This window comes from Podarcis melisellensis (assembly GCF_964234715.1).
Source record: "Podarcis melisellensis genome assembly, chromosome: W".
NCBI lineage: Eukaryota > Metazoa > Chordata > Lepidosauria > Squamata > Lacertidae > Podarcis > Podarcis melisellensis.
The window spans coordinates 9,926,954-9,950,317 of NC_138535.1; the positions used below are offsets into that span (position 1 = coordinate 9,926,954).

The 23,364-nt window shown below is 42.1% G+C and overlaps 1 pseudogene across 1 annotated transcript in view; it reads right to left on the reverse strand.

Moving 5' to 3' along the window:
- LOC309361214 (ensconsin-like) overlaps window positions 1-23,364 on the reverse strand; it is a 225,524-nt pseudogene that overhangs the window by 158,324 nt on the left and 43,836 nt on the right. Inside the window, exons 4-5 of the transcript XR_014173427.1 lie at window positions 11,407-11,431; window positions 4,085-4,182 (exon numbers count right to left, since the gene is read on the reverse strand). The product of XR_014173427.1 is annotated as an ensconsin-like (transcript). The remainder of the gene's footprint in view (window positions 1-4,084; window positions 4,183-11,406; window positions 11,432-23,364) is intronic.

Genomic DNA, 23,364 nt, shown 5'->3' on the forward strand with positions numbered 1-23,364 from the left:
GGGGCTGCCCTTGAGACTGACCCAGAAACTCCAGCGGGTGCAGAACGCCGCGGCGAGACTCCTTACGGGGTCCTCGCTGCGAGATCACATTCACCCGGTGCTATACCAGCTGCACTGGCTCCCGGTGGAGTACAGGATCAGGTTTAAGGTGCTAGTTTTAACCTTTAAAGCCCTATACGGCCTAGGACCCTTGTACCTATGGGACCGCCTCTCCTGGTATGTCCCTTTTTCGGCTGTGGCTCCAATCTGGTGGAACGCTCTGTCACAAGAGACTAGGGCCCTGTGGGACTTGACATCTTTCCGCAGAGCCTGCAAGACGGAGCTGTTCTGCCAGGCCTTTGGTCGGGGTTCAGTCTGACTCCCTCTCCCCTTCATAAGAACTTGCATGATAGTGGCCTCCCAGTTTTTCTCACAGGCCCGTATAAGTTCAGCACAAACAGTTGGGCCTGGTGAGCATTTAAGGTCCCCAACCCTAATCTGCGGGTTGCCATCTGATTGGATTTTATTCTGATCCTGATCTGATTTGAGGATGTATTTTAATTGATTGTCTAATTTTATGTTAACGTGTTATACATTTGATGTTAGCTGCTCTGAGCCCGGCTTCGGCTGGGGAGGGCGGGATATAAATAAATTATTATTATTATTATTATTATTATTATTATTATTATTATTATTATTAAAGGGAATTTCAGTCGGTCGAAATGAGTACAAAGTGAAAGCATTTGCCGATGACTTGGTATTAACAATTGAAGAGCCAATTACAAGTGTCAAAGAAGTATTAGAGGAAATAGAACAGTTTGGGCAGGTGGCAGGTTTCAAACTGAACAAAAAGAATACTAAGATAATAGTTAAAAATATGAAACAGGACCTGGTGGAAGTATTGCAGCAACAAATAGGTATAGAAGTTGTTAAAAGAGTATTTGGGAATTTGGTTAACTCCTAAAAATAGTGATCTATTTCAAAACAACTACACGCTGGTATGGAATGGTATTAAAAGAGATCTAGAAATATGGGGAAGGATGAAGTTATCATTTTGGGGAAGGATTTCAGCTATTAAGATGAATGTGCTACCAAAGATGTTATTTTTGTTTCAGACAATTCCAATAATCAACGGGGCAGCAATATTTAAAGACTGGCAAAAAACAATTTCAAGGTATATCTGGCAGGGAAAGAAGCCAAGAATACAGTTTAAGCTGTTAACAGATGTAAAAGAAAGAGGAGGCTTCGCCCTGCCAGATTTGAAAATGTATTATGAAGCATCCTGCCTCTGTTGGTTAAAGGAATGGATGTTATTAGAAAATACGGAATTGTTGGATTTGGAAGGTTATGATAATAGATTTGGGTGGCACGCATATTTATGGTATAATAAGACAAAAGTCCATAAAGGATTTGGAAGCCATATATTTCGAAGATCTTTAATAGAAATTTGGGATAGGTATAAAAACCTATCGGAATGTAAAATACCACATTGGTTATCTCCATTAGAAGTAATGAGCATGAAAAAGGTCAATATGAGTGGGAAATGGATAACTTATGGGAAGTTAATACAAAAGGAAGGAAGTAGATGGAAAATGAAACCATATGAAGAAATTAAAGAATATGTGAATGATTGGCTGCACTACCACCAGGTGAATGAAATGTTTAAACAGGATTTTAAATAAAAAAGGATTTGACGAAAGTAGATCAAAGTTTGAATCAGAGATGTTAAGCAATGATTTTAAAATTTTGTCTAAAATGTATAAATTGCTGCTTGAATGGCATTTGAAGGATGAGGAGGTAAAGTCGGTTATGATTCATTGGGCTAAAGATTTTGGGTATAATATACAGCCGAGTGATTGAGTAAAATCATGGAAAGAAGGCTTAAAATTTACTGCATGCAATGCCCTAAAAGAAAATGTGATGAAAATGATGTATAGATGGTAGATTACACCCGTTAAGTTAGCTAAAATGTATAAAGTTAGTAATAAATGTTGGAAATGTAAAGAAAAAGAGGGAACATTTTATCACATGTGGTGGGAATGTAAAAAGGTGAAAAGCTTCTGGGAGATGATATATAATGAGATGAAAAAAATGTTGAAATATATATTTATAAAGGAACCAGAAGCATTTTTTACTGGGAACTGTAGGGAGTGATATAAATAGAAAGGAATGTAAGCTCTTTTTATATGCAGTAACAGCAGCAATAATATTATTGGCCCAAAAATGGAAGCAAGAAGAATTACCAACAAAAGAAAAATGGATGAAATTAATGGAATATGCAGAACTGGATAAACTAACAGGGAGGATTCAAAATCGGCGGGACCAGAAATTCACAGAAGACTGGAGTAAATTTATGGATTATTTGAAAAGTATTTGTGAAGATCAGACGACGTTTGTAGGTTTGCAAGAAGTTTTGTGAGGAATATTATTGGAATTATTGCAAAAATGGATAAGGGGGAGGATGATTAGTTTGGATATTTAAAGGTAATATAAATTTAAGAAATGCATAAGAAGTGGTTAAAACTGTGGATTATCAGAGGTGCTGATGGGAAGTCCAAAAAGATTGTATAAGTCATAAAGTTTTGTGGTACGTATTATAATTTATATGTTAAAATTAATAAAAATTATTATAAAAAAACCAACGTGTCGGTGCTGACCTTGAAAGACCTCAACGGCCCAGTAGACCTGAAGGAGCGTCTCCACCCCCGGACGCTGGGACCCCTCTCCCAAGGGTCTTCTGGTGGTTCCCTCCCTGCAAGAAGCAAGGTTACAGGGAACCAGGCAGGGGGCCTCATTTGTGGTGGCGCTCTCCCTGTGGAACACCCTCTCATCAGATGTCAAGGAAATAAGCAACTATCCTACTTATAAAAGACACCTGAAAGCAGCCCTGTTTAGGGAAGTTTTGAATGTTTCATGCTGTCTTGTGTTTTTAATATTCGATTGGGAGCCGCCCAGAGTGGCTGGGGAAATCCAGCCAGAAAGGCAGGGTGTAAAAAAAAAAAAATATTATTATGATGATGTTTGGGATGAAGCATTTTTGTTTACAGGTGGAGGTTAATGTGACCATATGTGGATCTAGTGTTTGTTCATGGAAGCCCCCACCTGAAGTATGAAATTGTGCAGCCCAGACACAACCTTGTCTGCTGTTTGTGAGATCTAGAACATCTCAGGACAGGAGATGTACACAAATCCCTTTTAACAGTAAACAGTCAAGGGAACCCGACTCTCTACAAGAAAAGCCTCACACAACACAGCAGAGAAATATTTGGCATACAGAGAGAAGTATGTTGCAAACCGTATGCATGGTAAGACTGCTCTCATGGTAAGACTGCTCTCTAGCTGGGGATGCTAGTGGCGGAATCGGAGAATGCAAGGATAAATGTGGAGATAGTGATTTAAAGAAGTCGAATTATAGCAGAGGGAAGCTGCGGGTGGGCGGGCGGAGTACTATACAACAAGTATATTTGTTTTCAATGGTTTTGAACTGTGTTTTTTTCCTCTCTCTCAATTTCATTTCATTTTTTTTCTGCTGATGTTCTATTTTTGCTGTATTATTTAAATAAATACATTTTGAAAAAAGGAAATAAAAGAAAAAGAAAAAGGGGGGGCCACCACCAATTTTCAGACACCTGACTACCGTGTAGAAGACACCCACATGTAGAAGACACCCACATGAGCCCCAAATTAAGAAATAATTAATTGCAACATTCCATGCATAAGACGACCCCCAATTTTAAACTTAAAAAATTGGAGGGGATATAGTCTTATACACGGAAAAACACAGTACTTAAGTCTTGGATCAAACTGAAGTGCTTATGATTGACAGCATGCAAATCCTGATGGGTTAGTATGAAAGAGTAGGCATGAAATTAGGGGGTCATAATTTGGCTTTCTGAATTCCAGAACCGAGTGGTCTGCGAAGTGTTTACCATGACTCTTCTGTTCTAACAGACCTCGCCACATCCAGCAACCAATGGGTGGAGATATGCACAGTAAGCTAGGTTAACAAAATGAGTAAAAAAAGGGGGGGGCATTTAAGGCAAAAATATCACGAAGAGGTTGTAAAGGTGGGAAAGCATACTGTGTTTTGCAAACATGCACTCACCCTTGCTGGGAGAATTCAGACGTGCTGCGGAGGATGAAAGGAGCTTATTGATGACAGTTTCCCCTTGCTTGAGGTTTGCTGAGGAGGTAGAGTGCTTGCTGCCCGAAAAAAGGAATTATTACTTTAGCACAGGGTGGATTTGATTCAAGTTCTCAAACTTAATCCATTCCGGAAATCCGTTCCAAAACCAAAGCGTTCCAAAACCAAGGTGTGCTTTCCCATAGAAAGGAATGCAAAACAGACTTCCGGGTTGGCATCATCGGCTAATGGCGGAGTTCCTCTGATCGGAGGAGCTAGCTCCACGGAAACTGGGTCTCCCGCCACGGCGAAGGTGGGGACCCTTTAGAAATCCCGGGTGGAGAAAGCCTGGGAATGTGGGATTCGGCAGGGCACCAAGAGCGCCTCCCCTACTCGCGGGGAACCCCAGTCGGGGGCTCCGGAGCGAAGTGGGGTGAGCGGCGCGGTGCTGTGAACTGACTGCTACTTTCGTGGAGAGAAGCCGCACAGCCGTTGCCGGAGAGCGCTGACTTTTTCCTGCGGGCAATTGGACTCAAAAGTAATTACTTGTGAGTAAAGCGAAGAATTGGAGCATTAAAAGCTGAATTTGACAACGAACGGGGGGAGGTGCAAAACAGGAAGTCCGCCTTCTCCTTTTTGTAAATAGTTGGAAGCAAATAGGCATAAGCTAAAGCCTGAAAGTCTGCTTTAAACGTCTAAATTTTCTGCACAAAAATAGCGAACCCTCCCTTGGAAGCAGGGGAAAGGGGGGGGGGTTTGGACTTTATTTACCTGCAAAAAGAGAGGAGAAATTAACTTTCCATCACTCAGAACCTGGGAACGGCAGACATTAAAATTGCTGCATTGACTGAGAACAGACTGTTTATTTGACTGTCAGTGAAATAGTGAAACTAGAGTGAGACTTTGTCTCAATTACTTCTCCTGGATTAAAAGCTACAATTACCTCTTTCTGACCTAAAGTCAAGATTAGATACTAAATATATTGGTGCAACTGTAACTTTATATAAAAAAAGGGATACTTTGGATTAACATAAGAGAAACAATATCTATTTCCCTCTAGAGGAGGACTTTGAAATTGCTACAAGGAGTGGAATTTTCCAACTTTAAAGATCAGACTCTGGGTCTGTATTTTGACCTTGAGGGTCTCTGTGTTATGGCAGATGGCAGAGAAAAAATAAATCCCTCAATTCAAGAAAAAACAACAAGGTCTGGGAAGTCTTTTCGAAGAGCCTCTACATCTGGCCCTCCTGCCTCATCTGCAGCTGCATTGATGCATTCTAAAACAAAAGGAATGATTTCGGAACAAGCTTTGGCAAGTGCTCTGAGCAAAATCAATAATTCATTGGAACAAATGAATAAAAAATTGGACCAAAATACACAAAGCATAAATAGTTTGGGACAAAAAGTCAATTCTAATACAGAAGCAATTGAGAAATTGGTTAAGGAGTCCAACCTAACCCGGCAGATTGCAGAGGAGGTTAAGGAAAAGGTTGTTACTGTGGAAACGAAGGTAACTCAACTGGAAACAGAGGTTCCAGATCTGAAGAAGCAAGTGGAGGACCACAAGCTGACGCTGTCTATGATTGAGCTTAACGAGAAACAGACATATCTGAGGATTCGAGCAATACCTGAACTAGAAAAAGACTCTCTGATAGATTATCTCACGGAGGAATTTGCATCTTACTGGGACCGGGACTTGAAAAAAGAGGAGTTTAAAATTGTGAGAGCCTTCAGACTTGGAAGAGGAGGTAAGCAGGAGAAGAACAGATTACCTGTTTGATTACCCTCCGATCTAAAGAAGAGAGGGATAAAATTTTGAGTTGACACTACGAGAAGACTCTGGTAATACATCAGTCAAGAGTGGAAATATTCAAAGACATTCCTAAACACCTTTTGGATCTGAGGTACAATTTTGGAGATCTGGTCGCTTTGCTGAGAAGGAACGAAATTAATTTCAGGTGGGAATTCCCTCAAGGCCTGTCATTTAGTTTTAAAGGAAGGAAAAGAAAAATAAGATCAGTAGAAGATAAAACAAAGTACTTGTACAACCATGGAGAGGATTTACACAAGGGAATCGGAAAAGAGCCAACAACATTGAACAGAGGATCACCAGACAGAGAACTGGAGCAAAGAGGGGAAAGAACATCACCAAGCAAGGGAATTTTGGACATATCAACATTGTCTTTTGGATTGGACTCCCCAGTGAAGGTACCAACACTATTGACAGAAGAGACGCAAGTAAAGCCGTCATGAGAGGATTTTTGATACAACAAAATGCAATTAAGAAGAGAATGCAAAATGAGAAAAAAGATAAAATTCTGGAAAGAATAAAGGAAGGAGAGAAGAAATTGAGGGCGAAACCAAAGTCTCAGGAGATTTTGAAAGAAATCAAGTTATGCCAAGTACAATATATGAAAATGATGAATCAGGAAATAGAATGGAAGATTAAACAGATGAGACAAAAGACATTTGAATCGGCAAATAAGTGTGGGAAGCTGTTGGCCTGGCAATTGAAAAAAAGACAAAAACTTAATACTATTACGAATTTGGAAGTGGAAGGAAAGAATATACAAATTCCAGTGGAAATTAGAAAGTGTTTCCAGAGGTATTTTAAACAACTATATACACAGGAGAAGCAGAAAGAAATGGATATTGACAAATTTTTGAAAATAAATGGACTACAAAAAATTTCCCAAGAAAACAAATTAATGCTGAATTATAAAATAATGGAACAGGAGGTAGAAGGGGCCATTCAGAATATGCAATTAGGTAAATCTCCAGGACCGGATGGACTGACTTCTAGATATTACAGATCTTTGAAAGAATGGTTAATACAACCTGTAAAGGACGTTTGTAATGAAATAATGGAAGGGAAAAGGGCGCCAGAGTCGTGGAAGGAAGCGTACATCATACCGAAAACAGAGAGTGAAAAGACGCAGCTTAAGAACTACTGCCCCATATCACTGCTCAATGTGGATTACAAAATTTTTGCAGACATTTTGGCTAAAAGATTAAAAAAGGAAATCCATAAAGATCAAGCGGGTTTTCTCCCGGGTAGACATTTGTCTGATAACACAAGGAATATAATCAATATTTTAGAAAAGTTACAAGTGAAGATTAATACTAAAGCAGTTTTGATTTTTGTGGACGCGGAGAAAGCCTTTGACAATATTTCCTGGAGTTTTATGAAGAAGAATTTATTGGGGATGGGGGTTGGTCAAGGTTTTGGAAACGGTATAGGTGCAATTTACTCAGAACAAAAGGCCAAATTAATTGTGAACAATGTAGTGACGGAAGAATTTAAGATTGAGAAAGGAACACGACAAGGTTGCCCAATCTCCCCATTGCTTTTTATATCAGTCCTGTAAGTTTTGTTAAATATGATTAGAAGGGACCAGTTGGTAAAAGGTATACAAGTGGGAGCCAAACAGTACAAATTGAAAGCATTTGTTGATGATTTGGTATTGACTTTATAGGAGCCAGAATCAAGCACTAAAAGAGTATTAGAATTGATACAAGAATTTGGTCAGGTAGCAGGTTTTAAGTTGAATAAGATGAAAACTAAAGTCTTAGAGAAAAATTTAACTGAGATTGAGAGAGATAAGTTTCAGAAGGAGACAGGATTGATACTGGTTAAGAAAGTGAAATATTTAGGGGTAAACATGACTGCCAAGAATATGAATTTATTTAAAGATAATTATGAAAAATGTTGGTCTGAAGTGAAAAAAGACTTAGAAATATGGTCAAACTTGAAGTTATCGCTGTTAGGCCGAATTGCTGTTATAAAAATGAATGTATTGCCAAGAATGTTGTTTTTATTTCAAACACTGCAAATTTTGGATAAAATGGACTGTTTCAAGAAGTTGCAGAGAGATATCTCTAGATTTGTCTGGCAGGGCAAGAAGCCTCGTATAAAATTTAAGATATTAACAGATGCTAAAGAAAGAGGTGGATTTGCCCTGCCAGACCTTAAACTTTATTATGAATCAGCCGCATTTTGCTGGCTGAGAGAATGGATGCTTCTTGAAAACACTGATGTCTTGGATTTGGAAGGTTTCAATAATGTATTTGGTTGGCATGCATATCTGTGGTACGATAAGGTTAAAGCACATAAAGCGTTTAAAAGTCACATTGTTAGAAAAGCATTGTTTAATGTTTGGATAAGATATAAGGATTTGCTAGAAAATAAAACCCCAAGATGGCTGTCACCAATGGAAGCAAAGGCTCAGAAAAAACTTAATATGGAGGTTAAATGGCCGAAGTATTGGGAGATTTTGGAACAAGAGGGAGACAGACTAAAATTGCAGAGTTTTGAAAAATTAAAAAATAGAGTGCGAGACTGGCTCCATTACTATCAAATAATGGAGGCATATAATTTGGACAAAAAAATGGTTTCCAGGTGGAAAAATCCAGGTGGAAAAATCCAAATTGGAAACAGAACTGTTAGACTCTAAAGTTAAGAATTTGTCAAGAATGTATAACTTGCTGTTGAAATGGAATACTCAAGATGAAATGGTGAAATCAGCTATGATTAAATGGGCACAAGATGTTGGACATAATATTATGTTGGCTGACTGGGAACAGTTATGGACCACTGGTATGAAATTTACGGCATGTAATGCCTTAAAAGAGAATGTAATGAAAATGATCTATAGGTGGTACATAACACCAGTCAAGCTTGCAAAAATTTACCATTTGCCTGATAATAAATGCTGGAAATGTAAGGAGACAGAAGGTACTTTCTTTCACCTTTGGTGGACATGCCCAAAGATCAAGGCTGGGAGATGATCTATAATGAAATGAAAAAGGTATTTAAATATACCTTTCTGAAGAAACCAGAGGCTTTTCTCCTGGGCATGGTCGGCCAATTGGTGCCAAAGAAGGAAAGAACGTTCTTTATGTATGCCACAACAGCAGCAAGAATACTTATTGCTAAGTATTGGAAGACGCAATATCTACCCACCAGGGAAGAATGGCAGATGAAACTGATGGACTACATGGAAATGGCGGAAATGACTGGCAGAATCCGAGACCAGGGAGAAGAGTCGATGGAAGAAGATTGGAAAAAATTTAAAGTATATTTTAAAAAGTATTGTAAAATTAATGAATGTAAGAAAGATGCTGGAATGAACCTACATGGTCTTAGCAGAAAGGTTATAAAGAATTAAGTTAAAATGGATTGTTAATGGGTTAAAGTGTAAAATTTAAGGTTAAATTGCGTTAAAATAAATTATGGAATAAAATTTGAGAAAGAGGGAAAGGACTTGCTGAAACAATTATGAATTAAGAATACAAAAAGGGAGGTGTGAGGAAGTCATGGAAATAAGTAAATGAAAGACAAAGATACGAAAATACTGGATGTTATTTTTTTAAATGTTATTGCTTAGCTGTATTGTTTTTGGGTTTTCTCTTTTTTCTTTTTTTCTCTTTTTTCTTTTTTTAGCATGGTATTTTCCTGTATTTTTGAAGTATTGTAATCTTTTCTATTATTATTACTGTTTGTTTTTCTTTCTTTGTAATTGTCAAACTTCAATAAATATTTTTTTAAAAAAGAAAGGAATGCAAAACGGATTAATCCATTCCAGACTTTGAAAAACAACCCCTAAAACAGCCATTTGACATGAATTTTGCTATCTGGCCTGCACTCTTTCTAAAGACTTGAGAAATGAGATTATCACCCCTCTTTTATTGTCCATTCCGGGTCGCCCAACCATTGCCACAGTCTCCTTCCTTTTGGCAAATCAAGAGGAGCAGATGACAGTAAAGGCTGCCAGGTTTCAAGCTGGGGCCATCAGAATAAGGTCCACTATTTGACTGCTAACTGAGGACCCTAGACTGTGTTTTATACCATCAACTTTTGATTTCTGTTCTTTGTCTGTTGCATTGCTGTTTTGTTGCTACGGCCGATGGCTGACGCAAATAAAGATTCATTCATTCATTCATTCATTCCTTCATTCAAACTCTTAAGACACAGGGACAACTCCTAAAAGGATGTCTGCCTGGGACATGCAACTCTGGGGGTCTGTGATTCAGTTCATAGAAATAGCAGGGTAGCAGACTGGGTGGGTGAACAGTTAGGCAGGTAATGAATTCCTATGGTGGAGGCAGCATCTAGCCTATATTACACCAGACACCAGAGAATATTCCAAGGGGCCATCCCTAAGGTTTCCATGCAGTGTATACAATAATCTTATGAGCAAGCAGGTCATATGAATTCTTTAGATCTCAAAAAGGAAGTAGCTGTTGGGATTTTTATTTCTCACCAGCTGCAAGGAGCAGCACAATGGTTGTTGACACCATGTGATGTCTGTGAGCGTGAGACAGGAAGTCTCTGCTTGTTCTCAAGTAACTGGAGAGTTACTTTCGCTTCTCAGTGAAGTGGGTGTCGAGTTGTACTTCTGTGCTTGCTGCTCAGGAGAGCAGACATGTCGGATGAGAGCTCCATGTACAGTCTGTAAATAAAGTAGTGTGTAGACTACTGACTGTCTCTTTCTTCTGTGATGGGATACCAGAAGACGAGTGTGCTCCTCTCAGGATGGAGGGGTCGCTTATTACCGGTCTCTCTGGACTGAGGGCATTTTCCAGCCAGAGAGTGACCACCGGAGAGAAGCCTCGGTGTCTTGGGAAGGTGGCACCCTTCCCGGGGGCGTTTTTCCAACAGTAGCAAATCAGTTGTGTCAGGTGGTGGTGTGGTTGCTCGCGAGTAAACAGGCAAGACTCCGACCTGTCTTTTCCAGGCTTTATTCTTGGTGCAAACTATTTACAGTGAAGAGCATCGTAAGTTCATGTCTGGCTCAGTTGCTAGCAGAATCTGGGAGTGGTCGGTCCTTGTACCTCCCCCAGAATAACAGTTGCGTGACCCCCAACCTTCTCCTCCCCTCCCTGCGCCAAAACCTACTGCGCAGAATGGGCGCTGGCAAAGGGGTACTTCCCTCCCCTCCGCTTTGCTCAGGCTCGGTGTTGAGGCTCTCCCTAGCATCCCCTGGTCCCTGCACCCCCTCCCCACTGGAGGCGGGGCTTTCCTCCTCGCTAGAGGAGTAACTGCTTCGCAAGATTTTCGGAGGTTCTCTATAACACTTGCCCTTCCACCTCTCGCCTCTGAGCGGATGGCAGTTCCCTGGCAAGTTGCATGCAAGCAATTGAATGGTTAAGAGGAAGGCAGCTCTGCACAGGTTACGGAAGGCCTCTAAGCAACGCTGTTCTAGACAGGAAGCTAGTGTTGCCTAAATCCAGCTAGTGAAGGAGAATGCCAAAGCTGGTGGGGTTAGTTCAAATAAGAGCAAGCAGCCAAATAGATCCTAGACCCACCTTCATCTGGAATTGGCGACTCTGTGAAATAAAGTTTGTAAACGAAAATCACAATGGTGAAACAAGTATGAGAGAATTCACAAGGAAAACATTCAGGAATAAGGGGCAAAGCAGGATTAAGGTTCTTAATCTGAAATAACAGGCACTCTTATCGAACAATCCGATTACGAAGTGTAACATTAATTAAATCCCCAATCTTCCTATTATTATTATTATTATTTGTCAGGGGCTCAGGAGCAGAGGCACAGGGGAGAGAGGAAATGGAGAGCGAAGGGGAAGAATCTGAGGGCAGCATAGGGGAGTATGAAAGTGGCCCGAGAGATTCCATGAGTCTCTCCAGCGAATCAGAAGATTCCCAGAGGGGGGCGCCGATGGCCAGGGCAGGGGGGGTCCCAGGGGGGACACACCAGAAGCAAGGGGCCAGCGGGGACTCCCAAAGCAGCAGCGGGAGATCAGGACCAGCTCCTCCACCAGAGTGTAGTGAGGGGGAAGAGTCACATGTATCTGGGCCAGTTTCTCCTCCAGCAGGGAGAGAAGATGAGTCAGGGCAGGCCACGCCTCCATCGCAGAGTGAGGGAACGGAGGGGAAGTCAGGTTCAGCTAGCCTCCCCGAAGGGGGAAGCAGTGACAGGAGCAGTGTAACGGTCAGGAGGAAGGTTGCCGGCTGGGCGCGCATGCCAAGTTCAAATGTACAGGCGCGCGGGACAGCAGAAAACCCGGATTGGGAACCAGGTCCTAAAGCCCGCCGGAGGCAGGGGGAAGAATCAGGGGACTCAGCGTCAGAAGAGTCTAGAAAGGGGAAGACCCCAGCGGACAGGCGGACCCAGAGGAGGAAAGAGCAAAGGAAGAGGTGGAGCAAGGCTCGAGTCTTAAACTGGTGTCTGGGGGGAGGAGATTCAGACGGAGCTACAGCGGTCTAGAGTTTGAGACGTAGAGCTGCGCGCCGCGGCTTTGAAATCGAAACTGAACTTCAATAAAGACTTTTGTAAATAGTAACGAACTGGTGTTGGTCCTTTGTGAGCTGGGACCTTGGGCAGCTCTGACATTATTATTATTATTATTATTATTATTATTATTATTATTATTTGTTATGTACTGAATTGAATAGGATCCAAACTGCAGCAGTCTGATTGGTCCTAGAACAATAGGATTCAGAATGCAGCAGTCTGATTGGTCTTAGAACAATGCAGCAGTATGATTGGTTGGCAGGAACCACCCAATCATGCTCCAGATAGAAGTGAATCCACAACCTGATTGGCTTACAGTAGAATTCCAGAATTAGCCAATCATGTGCAGCCCATTGTGTAAATAATGTATATAAAGCAGACACTTTGAGGGGACTCTCATTCATTCCTCCTCACCACTATGAGCTGAATAAAGAGCATGAAATCACTTTGCGACTCTGAGTATATTTCACTGGCGACGAAGGTGGGATCCCGCTGAGCTGACTGCCACACACAGCACCGCAGCACCGCCACCTGCCACACCGCTGCCTCGCACCGTGTATCCAGGCTTCAGCTCCGGGACACAAGGAACTCAGAATGGCAACCGACAGCAGCTTCTCGCCATTCAACCCAGCATCTGGAGACTGGGAAGCGTACGCCTCCCATTTCACCTTCCTCCTAGAAGCCAAAGGGGTCACCGATGCAGAAGACGCCAAGAGGAGGGCAATATTCTTCAGCGTCTGCGGAGAGGAGACGTTTGAAATCACCCGAGCTCTCCTTGCACCTGAAGACGTCGCTACTGTTCCATACAAAACAATAATGGAACAGCTGAAGGGGCACTTTTCGCCACAGCCCTCAGTGGTGGCTCGTCGAAATGCCTTCTACGCAAAGCGGCAAGCCCCTGGGGAAACCATAACTGGGTTTGTGACCTCTCTCCGCCAAGCTGCCCGGTTCTGCAACTTCTCAGAGCTGGAGAACATGCTTCGTGACCGCCTCGTCGGTGGCCTGAAGGATGAGAAGCTGCAACGACGCCTCTACGCTAAGAAGAACCTAACGTTCCAGGTCACTCTGGAGGAGGCCCTGGCAACGGAAGCTGCTGAGAGGTCGACGCAAGAGGCACGGCCGAGCCAGCTGTCCCAACCGAGGGTCCACCATGAAGACCTCACCGACGACTCAGGATCCGACAGGGAGGAGGTGCACCGAGTACAGCAGCGCACTCAAGCAGCCCACATACCACAGCTGCCTCGACGAGAAGGAGGGAACTGCGCAAGCTGTGGCGAAAGTCACGAGAGGAGGACCTGCCGTTTCCGCAACGCAGAGTGCAGGCAGTGCAGAAAATTGGGACACATCGCCAGGCATCAGATGACCAATCCAAGAGCCCCAGGTCCCGGGGCCCAACGCACCAAGGCAACTCGACGGAGCTCACGGACTTCCAGGTATACCAGTTGCCCCACCCCAACGTAGAGAAAATTTATGTAGAGGTACAGATAGAGGGGGCCCCATGCCTCATGGAGCTTGACACGGGTTCAACTCTATCCATAATCTCAGCAAGGACCTTAAGGAAACTGTGTCCTACTGGGGGTCCCAAACTCAGGCCAGCCCCATTCACCCTCTGGGACTTCCAGAAACGTAAGGTCCCCACAATGGGGGTGGGGACCTTCAGGGTGCAATACCGAGGGCGGACGCGGCAACTGGACTTGCTGGTGGTCAAGGGCCCCTACATTAGCTTACTGGGATTGGCACGGTTTGGGCCACTGGGGCTAGCCATCATGTTGGTATTCTGCCTGGGTCAGAGGAATGTGCCACAACGTAGGCACTGGCAGATATTCCTTGTCGACCTCCCCGCTGCTACTCCCGGCAGATAAGCAGGCGAGGTCTCGGCGATTCCTCCCAGATGTGAGAAGAACACACCGTTCATTCTCTCTCCCCTTTGGTATCCCCAGGGAGGGGAAAGAAGCAGACAGAAATCTATTTACATCCTTTATTTCTGTCTCTTACAGCAGTACAGAGAAACATGTCTGCACTCAACAGCAGTAAAAATAAACTCCACCCATGTACTTCCAGTACGGGTCATATGACACACACACTGAGCTAACATCCGGTGCTCAGTACAGAATGGACTGCCCCTTTGTTCCCATGGCAACAGTCACAAACATCCTGTTTGGCTTTGCAGCCACCTGCAGCTGACTGAGCTGCTATAGCCTTTGCTTGCTGCTGCATTGGTGCATTATGGTAACATACTCCCCCTAAAGTATCAATGTGTGCTGCGAGCAAAGCGTCATCCAGAGAAGAAAACAAACAGTTGTTATACATATAACATTCCCCTGTTGTTTCAGTTCCACCCTTGGAACTACCCGCCACTGGTTTCACCAATGTACCTCTCTGGTTGTGTGACTTCCAAGGAATGAGTGCCTTTGCATTACCTTGGTTAGCAACTCTCTGTTGTGTCTTTGTCTTTGACTCAGACACAGCTTCAATTTGTCCTTGGTCGTTTACAACAGAAACATATGCAATAGCTAGGTTAGCAAACTCCTTTGAATACCTCTTTGGTGGTACACCCTTCGTTGCTCTCTCAGACCTACGTAAGAGGTGCTGCTCTTCTTTGCTTTCTGGTTCAGCCTCTGAACTCTCTGGAGAACCAGTACTAAGCTTAATCAGTGGTTCGGACTTCCGGTCGGCGCCAGCGTCAATGGCGGTCCTTGCTTCGAGCTCCGAAGCAGGACTGCTCCACGAGTTCGGGTCTGACCCGCTACGGCGAGCGGGGGGGCCCTAAAATCACAGGCGCTGAAGCCTGTGAACAAGGAGACTCGGTGGGCACCTTTGCGCCCCCCAGTACTGTGAAAGAGCCTTTTTAAAGGCTCCGGAGCGGCATCGGGAGTGAGCGCGGTGCTGAGAGTCGCTACCCAGCCCATGGAGTGAAGCCGCGTCGCCATCAACGGAGAGCGCTGATTCCTTCCTGAAACTATGATTTGACAGCAACACCCGTGAGTAAGACTGAGGGATTTAACGGGACATTAAAATTGGACATTCGGCTGAAAACGGGAACGGCTTAAATTAAGGAAGTCTGCCTTCCCGAACTGCATGTTAAACAGAGCAACGAAAGAACAAGCTGCATTTAAAAGGAAAATTTTCTCTTTTTTTAACCTGTCAAACCTGACATCGAACTTAAACCTCCCCCCCATCAGGCAGGAGAAGGGGGGGAAGATATTTGGACATTGTAAACCTGCATTAAAATAAGCTGAGGGAAAAAGTCTTTCACTGCCAAACCCCCTGGAACCGGGCTGCCTGAATAAGGCACCGGGAAAGAGAACTGTCAAAATAATTTTGGATACAAAGTGGACTTTATCTGAAACAAAATTACGGGACTTTAGAGGAACTATTTTGTTGAACTTTTGGTTGAAACAAAGTAAGGATTTACAGTTTGACTCTTGAACTTTTTCATCGCTCTATGTTTCCTTGTTTCTTTGTTCCTTATTTCCATTTGGATACAGTTAAATGCTCCCTCTAGAGGGTTTAAAAGGAAACAGTTTCATTGAAGAAGAAACAGTGGGATTTTCCACTTGCAAACTATTCCTGTGAGAACGACCTTGAGGATATGAGTGCCCCAGCGGATGAGATATCAACTAGATCCAAAACAAAGTCTGCACAAAGAAAAAGGGGCTCAATATCAGGAGTAACGCCAGCTGCACAGGAGAAGGTAACTACAGCATCAATGGATTTTATGACACAAGCACTGGTTAAAATAAACCAGTCTTTGGAAGCATTGACAAAGCAGTCTGCAGAAAATTCTAAAAAACTGACAGATTTGACAGTAAGATTGGACTTGAACACTGCAACTGTGACATCTAATACAGACTCTATAAATAGATTAATACAGGAAAGCACAGAAACAAGAAAAATTGCTGAAAGTGCTAAAAGTACGGCAGAGGAGACAAGGCAGAAATTTATTCCGATTGCAAAAAAAGTGAATGAACATGATGCAACTCTGGCCTTAATGGAACTGCAGAGGAAGGAGAAGAACTTGAAATTAAGATCAATTCCTGAAAGTGAGGGGGACAACCTTGCGGAATTCCTTACAGAGAAAATTGTGGAATTTTGGCAAGATGAATTGGAGACAGATGAGGAGATCGTAATAACCACAGCCTTTCGGTTGGGCAGGAGACAAGGCAAGAAGCCAAGGGATTGCCTAATCACATTGAGATCAAAGGAAGAAAGAGATAGAATATTGAATTTGCACTACCAAAAGGCACTGGTGATCCAGAATTCTCAGGCACAAATTTTCAAGGATATTCCTAAATACATCTTGGATGTGAGGACCCTCTATAAAGATCTGGTAGACCTGCTGAAGAAAAACTCCATCCCATTCAGGTGGGAGTTTCCACAAGGTTTGTCCTTCAACTTCAAAGGCAAGAAGTTCAAAATAAGAACAGTTCAAGACAAGGAACAGTTTTTGGAGAAAAACTTAGAGGATCTGCAGAAAGGAACGGCAGGAGAGGAAGAAATAACTGATATTGCAAATTTATCATTCGGACTCCCCTCAATACCAACGGAGGAAGAACAACAACTTGGAGCAGTCGGAGGAAAAGGTAGTTAATAACAAAATGTCTCTGCAACTTCTGAGCTGGAACTGCAACGGTTTGAACCTTCCCCGAAAAAGACGCCAAGTTTTTCACATTTTGAGGAAAGAACAACTAGATATAATATGTCTGCAAGAAACACACATTGCCAGGATACACAGGAAACTTTTGACAAATAAAAGACTAGGACAGGAATTTATTTCATCAGACAAAGTTAAAAAAAGAGGTGTGGTCATTTATGCAAAAGAAAAATTAGTTCCAAAAATGATATTTAAGGATGAACAAGGAAGGTACCTGGCAATTGAAATTCAAATCCAAGGAGAAAAAGTTCTGATAGTAGGAGTTTACGCACCAAATGAAGGGAAGGCTGAATTCTTTAAGAAGTTGCATGAGACTCTAATGGACTTTCTCGACTACAAAATCGTAATGATGGGAGATATGAATGGAGTTGTCTCCACAAACATGGACAAAGCGCAGAGACAAGTGATCTCGAAAGAAGGGAGATTACCAAAGACATTTTTTGAAATGACTGAAACTATGGACCTTATTGACATTTGGAGAACAAGGAACCCTCTTGAGAGAGAGGGAACTTTTTTCTCTGAAGCAAAAATGACATGGACAAGAATTGACCAAATTTGGGTAACTAGTAGCCTGGCGCCAAGAGTGAAAAAAACAGAAATCTGCCCAAAAACCTGCTCCGACCATAATGCGGTAAAGATGGAGATGAAACTAACAACAACTGGATCCTTTAGATGGAGAATGAATGACACCCTATTTAGAGATGAAGAGATTTATAAAAAGGCCCAAAAAACATTGAAAGATTACTTTGACATAAACCTGAGAACAGATGTGGAGAAAAGAACAATATGGGACGCTAGTAAGGCCGTGATGCGTGGTTTCCTAATTCAACAGAACTCTATAAAGAGGAAAAAGCAGAATGAGAAGAAAGCAAAAATTTTGGAAAAAATGAAAGAAGGAGAAAAGAAATTGAGATCCAAACCAAAGTCTCAAGAGATCTTGAGAGAAATAAAATACTATCAGATGCAATATATGGAACTGATGAATCAAGAAATAGAATGGAAAATAAAGCAAATGAGACAAAAGACTTTTGAATCAGCAGACAAATGTGGGAAACTTCTGTCATGGCAACTGAAAAAGAGGCAAAAACTGAACACTGTGACATGCCTTGAAGTAGATGGGAAAATTATCCACAAGCCGAATGAGATAAGTAATTGTTTTCAAAGCTTCTTTAGGAAATTATATGCACAAGGGCCTGTAAATGAACAAGAAATAGATGAATTTATTAAAAAACATGGACTACCAAAAATTTCAGAACAAAGCAAAATGATCCTGAATGAGAAAATTACAGCACAAGAAATAGAGGGTGCCATTCAGAACATGCAATTGGGGAAATCTCCAGGACCAGATGGCTTGACTGCAAGATACTACAAAGCGTTGAAGGAATGGTTAATACAACCATTGAAAGAAGTATGCAATGAAATTTTGGAGGGGGAAAAGGCTCCCGAATCGTGGGAAGAGGCATTTATCTCACTTATACCGAAAACAGAGACTGAAAAGAACCAGGTTAGGAACTACCGCCCTATATCTTTATTGAACGTGGATTACAAAATTTTTGCAGACATTTTGGCAAAAAGACTTAAAAGAGTGCTGTTAGGGGAGATTCATAAGGACCAGACAGGCTTTCTTCCTGGGAGACAGATGTCAGAAAATGTGAGGAATATTATAGACATTTTGGAGTTATTAGAGGTGGATATTAACAGGAAAGCTGTTTTGATTTTTTGTGGACGCGGAGAAAGCCTTTGACAACATTTGCTGGAGTTTTATGAAGAAGAATCTCCAAGGGATGGGGGTAGGCCAAGGTTTTGAAAACGGTATAGGTGCAATATATTCTAAACAAAAAGCTAAGTTAATAGTAAATAATGTGGTTACGGAAGAAATACCAATAGAAAAGGGAACACGACAGGGATGCCCAATATCCCCTTTGCTTTTTATATCAGTCCTGGAGGTCTTGTTAAATATGATTAGAAGGGACCAGTTGGTTAAAGGTATTCAGGTCGGAGTCAAAAATTACAAGTTAAGAGCATTTGCAGATGACCTAGTGTTAACTTTGCAACAGCCAGACACTAGTACCAAAAGAGTATTAGAACTAATTGAGATATTTGGTCAAGTTGCAGGATTTAAACTGAACAAACAGAAAACCAAAGTGTTGGAAAAAAACTTAACAATGGAAGAAAGAGAGAGATTTCAGAGTGAAACAGGGTTGGAAATAACAAAAAAAGTGAAATATCTGGGGGTGAACTTAACATCTAAGAATGTGAATTTATTTAAAGACAATTATGAAAAGTGTTGGACAGAAGTCAAGAAAGATTTAGAAATATGGTCTAGACTGAGACTTTCCTTGTTAGGCCGAATTGCTGTTATTAAGATGAATGTATTGCCTAGAATGTTATTTTTGTTTCAGACGTTACAGATTTTAGACAAGATGGACTGTTTCAAGAAGTGGCAGAAAGACATATCCAAATTTGTCTGGCAGGGCAAAAAGCCCAGAATAAAATTTAAGATTTTAACTGATGCAAAAGATAGAGGGGGCTTTGCCCTGCCGGACTTAAGACTCTATTATGAATCAGCAGCTTTATGCTGGTTGAAACATTGGCTGCTTCTTGAAGATGCAGACATTTTGGATTTGGAAGGGTATGATAATAACTTCGGTTGGCATGCATATTTATGGTATGACAAGGCAAAGGTGTATAAAAGTTTCAAAAACCATATTGTTAGGAAAGCACTATATAATGTTTGGATTCGATACAAAGACTTGTTGGAAAGTAAAACTCCCAGGTGGTTGTCACCAATGGAAGCTAAGGCGGTGAAAAAACTTAATATGGATTCTAAATGGCCAAAATACTGTGAAATCCTAGAACAAGATGGTGAGAAGTTTAAACTTCAGAGTTTTGAGAGACTAAAGTTCAAAGTTAGAGACTGGTTACATTACCGTCAGATAAATGAGATATTTAAGCAGGACAGGAAAATAGGATTTCAGAAGGAGAGGTCAAAGTTAGAAACAGAACTGTTAGAACCCAATACTAAGAATTTGTCTAGAATGTACAATTTGCTGTTAAAATGGAATACACAGGATGAAACGGTGAAATCAGCTATGATTAAATGGGCACAGGATATCGGTCATGACATTATGTTTGCTGACTGGGAACAGTTATGGACCACTGGTGTTAAATTTACGGCATGTAATGCCTTAAAAGAAAACATAATGAAAATGATTTACAGGTGGTACATGACCCCAGTCAAGCTTGCAAAAATTTACCATTTGCCCAATAACAAATGCTGGAAATGTAATGAGACTGAAGGTACCTTTTATCACCTTTGGTGGACCTGCCCAAAGATTAAAGCCTTTTGGGAGATGATTTATAATGAAATTAAGAAGGTCCTTAAGTGGACTTTTCCTAAGAAACCTGAGGCTTTTCTTCTGGGCATGGTTGGCCAACTGGTGTCAAAGAAGGATAGGACTTTTTTCATGTATGCTACTACAGCAGCAAGAATTCTTCTGGCAAAGTATTGGAAGACGCAAGAACTACCTACTCTGGAAGAATGGCAGACAAAGGTGACAGACTTCATGGGACTAGCAGAGATGACCGGCAGAATCCGAGATCAGGGGAAAGAGACAGTGGAAGAGGACTGGAAGAAGTTTAAACTATATCTTAAAAACTGTTGTAAAATTGAGGAGTGTTGAGATGTCAAGGGGCAAGAAGTAGAGAAATACAGCTGTAATTATTAAGTTTAAAGAAATTTTATGAAGGGGAATCAATAGATAAACTGATTAAAGGGTTGCTAAAGAACTTTGGAATAAGGATGCAGCGAAAGAGAGGTATGGGGAAGTCTGTATATGTTTAATGTTGTGTATGTCTTTGTTTTGTAATGTGTTTGTCTTTTATTATGTGTTTGAAAAATCAATAATTTTTTTTTTAAAAAAAAGCTTAATCAGTGGTTCATCCTCCTCTTCTGAGGGTCTAGTCATTATGTGAGATTTCCTCTCAATGACTGTTACAACTGAGCTCCCTGAGCTATCGCTGTCATCAACAGTACTACTGAACTCAATAAGATCAACATCATCATCATCATCATCATCTGAATCATCTCCAGTGGGAAATGTGTGAACAATCACTCTCTCCTGTTCAGGAGCACTCTCTAGAAATTTTGTGAGAATCACCTGACCAGATTCAGACAAAATTACTCTGTAGAGACCCTTTTCATAACCCACAAAAATGCCTCTGGCATTCTTGACCCCACCTGGAGTTTCTGTTCTCACATGAGACCCAAAAACCTTGAAATGGGCAACTGAAGGTTTTCTATGGAATAGTTTCTCAAAAGGAGAACATCCCAACTCTTTTGAAACCTTTCTCAACCACGTATAAGTGTATGACATCAGCGACTCCGCCCAGAATTCATTTGGCAGATGCGAACTAAGCAATTGCGCATGCATTCCCTTTTGCAATTCTTTGTTCACCCTAACACAGACACATCTCTTCCACGATTCTTCGGAACTAGCAATCTTGTGTCTTATCCCTTACTTCTGCAGGAACCTCTGGAAATCCTGTGAAAGAAAAATTGGCTTCTCATCTGTACAAAGACAAGCAATGTTAGCATCATGCATATTTTTAACCTTGTCACAAAACTCTTTAAACCTTTCTAAGGCTTCTTTTGGTTTCCCCAAAACATAAATCCAGACATAATTTGTGAAAGAATACACACACACAAGGTAATATTTTGCATTGCCTCTAGATGGCGCTAGAGGACCAATCACATCAGCATACACCCGCTGAAATGCTCTATCGACCCTTGAGGTCTGTTGGTTTCTGCTTTCTTCTCTGTGCAGCGAAGTGCTTGTCACGAGACAGGTTGTTTACATTCCACAGTCAGTTGCTGTTGGTTTTCCCACGGGAAGAGGAGCCTGGATATGACGTACACTGGTTTCCTGTTTTTCACAGTTCTCTCGGTGTTTTTCCGAGGAGAGAGGAGTTGTCTCTCTGCTCTAGCAGAGGCAAGATGCCTGCTTGTAATCTCTCAGCATTGAAGTGTAAATAAACTAAACTTAAGCATGTGGCATGTACTACTCATTCTTCTGCTGTGTACGGGACTCTGCAAAATCAACATTTTTTGGTCCTGGGCCCAGAAAAACGCATTCAAGCTGACGGATGGGCTCCAGAAGTCGAGTCGGAGTTCCGGCAAAGGAACAGAGAAACGGACTGGTCTTATCTTCTCTGCGTCAAGTTGATTGATTGAGAGGTATGTGCTCATGCTCCGGGCAGCCTGCCAGCTCCTAATTAATGGCTTTAAGGCTGGACTTTGAACTTTTAAGGCCGTTTTGCCACGACACAAGCGTAGAGGCTTGGATGGGGGAAACCGAAAGTAACTTTTAAAAGTGCCTTTGGAATGAGGTTTGAAGCAGCAGAGATGCAGCTTGTATAAAGCAGCTTGATTTAAAGCAGCAGAGATGGCTAGCTGCACAAAGCTAGCTGATGCTTTTGGGATTCCTAAGCTCAATAAGAAAAACTACGCGGACTGGGTTCTGTATGCAGAGGCAATTCTGCGGAAAGAGGATCTGTTTGAGGTGATTACAGACACACACACCCCAGCTCCAATTACAGATGAATGGAAAGCTAAAGATTCCAAAGCGAGGGGAACTCTTACATTGATAGTATCCCCAGAAGAGCTCTGTCTGTTGCGTGATAAGACCTCAGCCAGAGAAATTTGGGACGCTTTGAGAGAAGCTCACTTGAGGACAGAAGCTGGGTCCACTATGTTTTACTATACTAGGCTGCATAGTATGGCTCTTGCTGAAGGTGGAGATGTGCGTACACATCTCATGGAGATGCAGAATCTGAGACATGAGCTGCAACAGAGAGGACTCACCTTTCCAGAGGCTGTGTACTCCTTCATGATACTACATTCTTTGGGTCCAAGTTGGGAGTCTGTTGCCACTCAGATTGCTGTACAGCCTACTGCTCAGATGACAGTGGACTATGTTACTGCCGTGATTCTGAATGAAGCAGACCGCCGGGGTGCTAGCAGCATGGGAAAGGGGGAGTCTTCACAGACGTCATCCCAGAGTGCAGTGGAACCACCAGATGGCGCCAAAGCTTTGAAGGCAGTGAAATGCTACTCGTGTGGACGTCTAGGCCATATGAAGAGGGAATGCAGATATCCCAGGGCCAAGACAGAGCAGCGCAGCGGAAGCTCATCGCGTGGAAAAGGCCAGAGCAAAGGCAAAGGTCCGGTGTCCAGGACAACGCAGCACAAGGCAATGGTCTCACGCTTCACTCCAAAGGTTGCAAAGGTCCAGAAGACGTCTAGATCTTTCTTCGTGGTGGATTCGGCTGCAACGCATCACATGTGCAACGAT